Source organism: Cryptomeria japonica, chromosome 5 (genome assembly GCF_030272615.1).
Source record: "Cryptomeria japonica chromosome 5, Sugi_1.0, whole genome shotgun sequence".
NCBI classification, from domain to species: Eukaryota; Viridiplantae; Streptophyta; class Pinopsida; order Cupressales; family Cupressaceae; genus Cryptomeria; species Cryptomeria japonica.
This window is the reverse complement of record NC_081409.1, coordinates 636628104-636637514: the sequence shown is the minus strand read 5'-3', so window position 1 is coordinate 636637514 and position 9411 is coordinate 636628104. Positions and strand designations below refer to the sequence as shown.

The 9411-nt window shown below is 34.7% G+C and overlaps 1 long non-coding RNA gene across 1 annotated transcript; it reads left to right on the top strand.

Annotated features, from left to right (window-relative positions):
• Positions 1–634: 634 nt before the first annotated feature.
• On the top strand, positions 635–1344 carry LOC131039031 (uncharacterized). The gene is made up of 2 exons (XR_009104596.1): positions 635–817; positions 1103–1344. It is a non-coding gene; the product is annotated as an uncharacterized LOC131039031 (long non-coding RNA).
• Positions 1345–9411: the final 8067 nt, after the last annotated feature.

Here is a 9411-nt window from a genome sequence, read left to right as displayed (position 1 = left end):
AGAATTTCATTGTGGTTTGTGTGCAACAATAAATTTCTATTTTATCATTCTTCTGTGTGAGCGTGATAATTATTTCTGAACACTTGATTTCTTCTCAAATTAAAAAACTCTTGATTAAGAAGATCTTATTTCTCCATTGATATTTTGGTCTGTGTTTTGAAATATGATTTGTAGGATTCATATTTATACGCATTGGATTCCTGAATACTATCTCTCTTATTATTTTGAGTAAATACTTGAATGCCTTTCCTACTTTCTGGTTAAAAGAAAATCATTGCTTTATTATTCAAAAAATAAAATATGATCTTACTAAGGAGCTGTACCTCCAAAATTCAAAGGGAAGTTGACAGTCATGCAACTTACCCAATTGCTGGTTTGGATTGTCTTTATGAGATAGGTCAAATGGAGTAAAAAATATAAATATCATATAAAGACAAATCTGTTAACCAACACTGTAATTTTTTTTGTTATCTCTATAGTGGTGCTTTAAACTAAATGTAGCAGATGAAATTTGAATTTGTATGGTACTTTCCTTTTTTAATATCTGACAGAATCCTCTCTATGTGCTTAATTGTAGTTGAATATTGAAGATAATATATTTTGTATAGTCAATGTTATGAGCGATGCCTTTTTACCTTCCAAGTATTCTTAGTCGGTTTTAGTTCAGAAAGGCTATGCTTGAAATGGGACAAAGGAACACAGAAAATTAAATTTCATTATTGTCATTTATTGGTTAATACTGCTCATCTTGGATGCAGATGATGCAAAGAGTGTACTCTCCCTCGCAAGAGTGATAGATTCCCTTGCGAATTGAGAGGTATGATTTACTTAGTTTTTCAATTAGCTATAATCCTATAATTATTGAGACACGTCAAATTAAATGAATAACAGCTACAATTAAACAACATATTGTGTAAGGTCTGACTGGTTTGATTAAATGGTATGAAAATGCCAAATGACAAATTCAATTGTGTTTTCTATTCTGTTTATCTGATCTAGTTGGTCGCCATGGTTCCAAGGATCATTATCATAATTTTTACAATATTTACCAAGGAAGATATTTTTCAAGAGTCAATGGTAATGGGATGTTTGTTACACTCAGGGACTAGATATGTTGATCTGCAAAAGTATTTGAGCGAGCATTTTAAAATGACCATTTTTGCTGTCTAGCAAGGTTGTACAGGCAGATGGAATCAACAAATTATATTTCTCATGTATTATTTGCACAATGTTTGGGTTCTTATAATGGAGGAAAATATTTCTCAATAGAAACATTTTGCAGTAATACAAATATTACATATTTCATAAAATATAAACTATTGCAATGAGAGAAGTTTTCAATCACACAGCCAGGCCTCTTTGGAAGCATGGACAATTTTGCCTCCATCTTATATATCAATTTATTTCCACTTTTCTAGATCTATGATTCTATCTTACAATCCTAAGATTTTGAAGTGGTTGAATTAGAATATGTGATGATCTTCACCTTCACCTTTAGAGACACTGTTTTACCGAAATTCTTAGTAACAAAACGTTCAAGACAACATTATAAGCTTAACAAAAAGGATGTACCTAAAAAGATTTAGGTGTAGTGTGCACCATGTCTTGGAATTCCAAATATGAACCATGAAACAAAGAGTTCTAGATCATTCTTACTCAACTAGCCAACGCCAAGTTTCCCAAAACCTACGCTATAAAGATACAGTAATCAACAACTAGGAATTCTTAATTTCAATTCATCTTTTTTGGCTAAGAAATTTATCAATTGAGCATCACACCATTATCACTCATACAAGTTCATTGAAAATCATTTGTTCTCAATTTAAATTACAAACCAAAATCAAAGTAAATTGAACTTCAACCATGCAAATTATAGGTATAATAATATTAAAATCAATGTGAAATATTTGGAAAGAATGAAAAAATTGGAATGGCCCCTATTTAATCAAAAATTCAAAATGGAAAATGGAAATACTAAAGCATATCAATGAAATGAATTTCTTGAGATATTTTTTGGAACTACACTTTTCTTGAAACAAAACCGAACTAAAAGAAACAAATAGACAAATATAGTTATAATCTAAACAAAAAGATTGGGCTCCTTTCTATCTATAAAAATCTTAATATTCTGTCATGGTCATTAATGACTAGCTTTTAGCTTTGTGCAGCAATTTTCATAATGCACTCAATTAAAGACATAGTAATGACAAGGTGCTTATAATGGAGAAATGTCATATGAAGCATGTATTCAATAAATTTTGTACCTTCTATATATTAGTATACTTTATTAAAAATATGTACTTTCAATGAACATATATTCTTATGCTTCATTGTATGTCATGATAGTAAGAGCCCTTCCATTCAATAGTCTATATATCCCTTAATATTAAGGACTTTAGTAGTTGTGAACATGTCTTGTACAAAAGTACAAATCATTGTTAAAGTTCTAAAGTTAAATATGTATGTGCAATATATCTATCTATGTATTTACCTTGTGTGTGTGTGCACGCGCGTGCATGCATGAATGTAATGTCCGCCAAGAAACCCTATAGAAATAAGCCAACTAACAACCTAACTAAACATTTAGAGAAAAAAAAAATTCAAAAGATACATCACATTAAACCTTAAGGGAATACATACATTAGATTAACATGAGTACATAACATTAAGCACAAGCGGAAATAAACTCACAACACCTAACTTCCAACCTCTAGGGCATCCTAACAACATTACTAAAATGCAACAATTGAATAGATATATGTAACATCCATAATGATACATGATACATTCCCCACTTAACTAATGTCTTATCTCTACACATAGCATGTGAAAGTGCTCATTTTAACAATAGAAAGATAACCATGAGACATTACATAAATTAACATTTCTAAGATACTAAATTCATTTTTAATATGTACCAATATCAAATTTTCTTATTCTATCAAATCTTGCAAGCACAATAATTATATCCATTCCTAAAATATAGTTGGAACTAACACCACATAGATTAAACATATGATAACATCATTATGTTACATATTACCTCTGATGCATAATTTACATTATAGATTACTCTAATCCTTACAAATAGAATGTCATAATACAATGATCACATGAATGATTCTAAAACACAAAGTACAGAGATGAATCTTTTACATATATCAAAGATTACATTTGCATCATAAATCCACAACGCTAGAACTGAAGAGAAATAGAAACATCCACCACGCTCACGAACAAACCACCAAATATCCCAATGGAAGAAGGCATCAACCACCTGTTGAATATCCTGGCAACTAAGAGGGAGGGGGGTGAATCAGTTGACGATAAAATCCTCTTTTAAACTTTATTTACAAATCCAAAACAGCTAGCAAAATTAATAAAACAAATATACATGAAAACATATGCACATAGCAGATCAAACACAAGAAACACCAAAATTTACGTGGAAAACCCAAGAAGGGAAAAACCACGGAGAATGTTAATTCTCAATACATAAACATCGATTAAGGTGATTTTTACAAAGGATGGCTCACTGTGGGGATGCCCATTGCTGGAGGGCTCACTGCCCAAAAAGGCTTACTGCTGAAGAGAGAAAGATACAAGAGAATCCACCACTAAAATATAATTTGCATAGTCGGAACTACTTCCGGTATCAATCTGCAACACAACACAACAACTGGATTCTTTCAATCTCGCATGTCTTCAACACAAAAAGCCACACACAAACTCATCCAGATCAGACTCTTTTATATGTTGTCTCTTGAAAAACATAATCCATAATGTCATCCAAGACAAAGATCTAAAATAGGTCTCTACAATGTTCCTCATCGACCATATCAGCAAGCTACGAACATCGCCAAATCTGGACCTAAAACATTTTTCACACGCTATACAACTATCGTTACACAATCTGAACCAAAAAGCCTCTACTTCCGGACCAATCTGGACCCAATAATAGCACTGAGCAACACATCTTCCGAAAAGCCAAGACATCCGAGAAACCTCCAAACGCTCAATACCATCTCATACATACATTGTTGCTCAACATACCACATTCGGACCTAATCCAAACCACATGATTTGACATCAATGACAACATATAACATAATTCTAACAATCTCCCCCTTTGTCATTGATGGCAACATCCATCAACGACATCTATCAAGACAATAAACATAAACATTATACTCTCTCTCCCCCTTTGACAACAATGACAAAGGCAAGCAAAACTCCCCCTAAGAAACTCACTCCTACTCCCCCTGAGAGAAGCACTCAAGCATCAATCCAGAAAAGAATATGCAAGTTGCTCATTGGACCAATGCACATTAGTTCAAAGTGGAAAGGGGCAATACCCTAACTCCTAATGGAGATACTCAAATGTATCTTTGCACAATGCCTTAATGAATATATCTGCAATTTGCTCCTTTGTAGGTGCATACTCAAGTTTGACTTCATTGTCCAACACTTTTTCCTTAAAGAAATGTACCCGGTAGATATATGCTTTGTTCTGGAATGTTGTATTGAATCCTTTGAAATGTTTATTGCACTAGTATCATCACACATGATTGAGATAGGATCATCAAACTTTACACCAATGTCCTTCAAAGTATGTTTCATCCATAAGATCTATGTGCAACATGAAGATGCTGCAATGTATTCTACTACTGTTGTAGATAGAGACATTGAGTCTTGCTTCTTACTCGACCAAGCAACCAACTGGGAGCCAAGGAAGAATGCTCCTCCACTTGTATGTTTTCTGCCATCAACACTTCCAGCCCAATTTGCATCTGTATAAGTTGTCAAGGTAAAATCTGAGCTCCTGGGATACCACAAACCAAACTCGTTTGTGCCTTTAAAATATTTGAAAATCCTCTTCACTCCCACAACATATGATTCTTTTGGTTCTTGTTGAAATCTGGTTGCCAAACATACTGCATGCATAATATCTAGTTTGGTAGCAATCAAATATAACATTCCTCCAATCATTGATCTATACTGACTTGCATTTGGGAGATTTGCCATCCTTGGTTAACTTACATCTGGTGGTCATAGGTGTACACACCGGTTTGAAATTCTCCACCCAAACTTTAACAATTCTTTGATGTATTTAAACTGAGAAATGAAAATTCCTTTATCATTCTGATTAGCTGAATCAGTCTTGAAATATAAATTGCTATCAGCCAAACCCTTTTGAAATCCTTGATTAGTTAGGTACTTGTCTAGTCTTTCATACCAGGCTCTAGGAGCTTCTTTCAGTCCATACAAAGCATTTTTCAATCTGCAAACAATGTTTGGATCATCTCTCAACTTGAAACCTTTTGGTTGTTCAATGTGAACTTCTTCTTTTAATTCTCCATTTAAGAATGTTGATTTTACATCCATCTAATAGACCTTGAAGTCCTTGAATGTTGCAAATGCCAAGAACATCTTGATTGACTCCATTCGAGCAATCAGGGCATAAGTTTCATCAAAGTCAATGTCTTCAATCGAAGTATATCCTTTGCTAACCAACCTTGTCGTGTTTCTTACAACCTTTCCATCTTCATCCAGTTTAATCTAGAATACCCATTTAGTTCCAATCACATTCTTGTCTCCAGGTCTGTTGACTAATTCCCATGTCTGATTTTTCTCAATCTGATCAGGTTCCTCTGTCATTGCCTTCATTCAATTTTGATCATTAGAAGCTTCTTTTACTATCTTTAGCTTAGTTTCAAATAGTAAACATAACAAGACTTGTTCTTGAGCTACTTTGCTTCTTCTAATGATACCTTTTCTCTTATAGTATCCTAAATTGCACCTAGTGCATTTATGACTCTTATGCATGGCACCTAGTACATTAATGGTAGGACCATGATCAAAATCCCATGATTTTGGCATCATGGGCCCTGAAGACAAAGTGCCCATGTTTGCCCTAAAACCCCATTTGGGCTTATCTTTGAGAAGATGGCAGTGCGTCGCACAAACGTCTACACGCCACGCTAACGTCCCAATAGATATGTGGAATCTCATGTCATGCAGTTGGTTAGACACCTTTTGACGCATGTCCCTTGCCTTGCTTCCGGTTGTAATGGTCCTCCGCGCCTCTTTCCAACTTTAATAGCCTTTCTTTGCTCATTTGGAAGGACGACTTCTACTTTTTCCAGTTGCCTTTTGGATACTTGGCTCTACTCTTTGGCTCTCTTAGATCCCTCTCATTGATTCTCTCTTGAAGACTACAAACGCTATCAAGTTACTTCTATCTACAACACTCTTGCAATCATCTTGCAACAAGCACACATCTTGAGCTTCATCACGTTCGTATCTCAAAAAGGGGGGTTTGGCTACATGCCTTGTCTTCTCTTTATCATTTATCTATCTTTTATTATTGCATGCAATTTATCTATCATATCTCTAAGTGTATATATTATCTAGGTGCACTTACTCTATCAATACATCATTTTTATCTACTTGCAATAGGGGTTTACTTCCATTAAGCGGAGTATAGTTTCTATTTGCATCTTTATCTATTATCTTTTATCTAATCTATCTATCGAGTTGTCCGTGGAGGTGGAAACACCAAAGAAGGGGTCTGATTGAGGCAAACCCCTATACAGCTCCAACATTTTCCTCTCGTTTTTGTGTGTGCAAGTAGCGAATAGGTTCTGCATAGCCGAAGAGGTTAGTTGTGAAATGTTCATAAGATTTTGTGTTCTTTGGTCGTACAGATTCCAACGCCCTGCACTAGTGTCCACGCACCACGCTAGCATCCAAAACCCGAGACCTACCTAGTTCTATGGTATAATCTAATTTTAATTATGTATCGTACTGTTAGTTCATATTTCTATATTTCATCATTCCTGCACTTTAATTGTTTAGTTGTTTTTCTATTAGTATAGTTTTATTTTGTTGTTATCCCTTGGCTCGCCCTTAGTGCCAATATAAGTGAGGTAGTGGTGGATTGATTTGTTCTCTAGGATTTATCATCTTAGAGGTGACAAATCTCCTCCTCTACAACTCTTATCTCCAATAATCTAATCTTCTGAATGATTCCTCTGAACATACCATGGAGTCTTGGATGTAGATGCCAAAGCATTCTGATCCTTCTTTTCTTCATTTATGTTTTCTTCTTCCTTTTTCCTTTCTTCGAACTCGTCAGATTCATATCCTGCTATTTTTTTTGAGTCTTTTGTAGTGCTTTCACCAACTCTCACATTTGCACTTTCAAGTATCTTGTTCAGTCTCTTGTTGTAACATTGGTATGCCTTGCTCTTTGTTGAATATCCCAAGAATATGTCTTCATCTACTCTATTGTCAAGCATTCCAAGATTACCCTCATCTCTCGGGATATAACACTTGCTTCCAAATACTTTGAAATATTTCACTAGCGAAGTTCTACCATACCAAAGCTCATAAGATGTCTTCCCAAATTTCCACCAATATAAAATTTTGTTAAGAGTGTATGTCGTTGTATGAATTGCTTCTCTCCAGTAGACTTCCAATAATTATGCTCCTTTTATCATAGTTCTAGTTGCTTCCTATATAGTTTGGTTCATCCTTTCCCCTACACCATTCTATTGAGGTGTTTGAGGGGCAAATAATTGTCTTATAATGCCATGTTTCTCACGGAAGTCATTAAACTCATCAGAAATAAATTTTCCACCTCTGTCAGATCTTAAACACTTGATTTTCCTATCAACTTCATTCTCAACTTTTTCCTTGAATATCTTGAACTTCTCTAATGCCTCAAACTTCTCTCTTAGAAATGCAACCCAAGTCATCGTAGAATAACCATCAATTAGTAACATGAAATACCTCTCACCTTGCAAGCTCCTCATTCAAGTCGGACCACATAGATATGTGTGAACCAAATCCAATAATCTAGTGGACGAGTATTATTTTCCTCTGAATGTGCTCCTTCTTTGCTTTCTTACTTGAAATTATTTGAAGATGTTGTTTTCCGATTTAGCCAATCTCGGTAGATCTCTCACTACACTCCTTGAATTGATTTGTACTAGGGTTTCAAAGTTGATATGACACATCCTCTGGTGCCATAGCCAACGCCATCAAGTTGGGATATTAAATAGTGTCTTGTAGCTCCTTCCAATTGATACATGTTTCCATTTGCCCTCCTTCCTACTACAATAACCATTCCGGACTCCTTTCGGATCTCACATCCATTGTCCTAAAAAACAACATTATATCCATTTTCGCACATATGTCCAACACTCAAAAGATTACGATGCAAATTTTTCACATAGTAAACATTGTCAGTGTTATGTTTTCCTTCAAAATTAATTGAACCAATTCCAACAATCTATGTTGTTTGATCATCTCCAAACCTAACAGAACCTCCATCATATTTTTCGAGCCTTATAAACTTGCTTTTATTACTAGTCACATGATTTAAACATCCACTATCAATCAACCATTTATTCTTATCTCTTCTAGCATGAAATACATTAGCAACAGTCAACAGTGTTAGAGATGTCAAACTTAGGAACATCCTTTTCTACCAAAAATAAACAATTACCTTCCTCATAATTTGATTCATCATTTGAAATGCTAGCATCATCCTTAACATAATAGGCTTTCTTATTGAATTTCCCTTTGTCTTCCCTAAACTTTTATGTAGCTCTCTTTTTCAAACATCTAGTAGCTATATGACCAATCTTTCTGCATCTAAAACATTTAAAGGGTAACATTTTTGTATTTTTCGGTGTCTTTCTTCAGTTTTCTCACAAAGTTTGCTTCCAACTTATCTGGACTCTCATCATCATCCAGACCATCTTTAGATGCTTTGAATGTTGTCTCTGATTTGTCTTTGTCATTTCCAAACTTTCTTACTTTGAATGCAGTCAGGGTACCAAATAGCTGCTCTCTAGTGAACTTCTTTGGATCATAGGTTTCTTCAATAGTTGAGATCTTATCACCGTAACTCATCGGTAAAGTCATCGATATTTTTTCAATCACATCTTCATCATTCAAAGTGCCTCTAAGTTCTCTGATTCCATTCACAACGTTGTCAACCTTTTCAAAATAGCTTACATTGTCTTCTCCTTCTTCCATCTTCAAGTTTTCATAACTCCGCTTAACTGTTAGCCTCTTTGTCAACTTAACTCTCTCATTTCCTTCACAGATATCTTTCAGCTTCTGCCAAACCTCATAAGCAATTTTCAAAGAAATAACCTTTGTCAATTCAATCTTTGATAATGCACTAAAGATAGCATACCTTGCCTTCTCATTTTTTTCACAAACTCGAATCTCATTCGGAGTAGTAAGACCATTCGTCTATTGAACATACTTAGTCTCCACAGCCTTCCAAGTGTTGTAACCCAGAGAAACTAGATAACCTCTCATTTTGGTGCAGACACAATTAGGAGGGACCTCAATGAGATCTATTCGAGTCGTGCATCAAGAGTAAACACAACG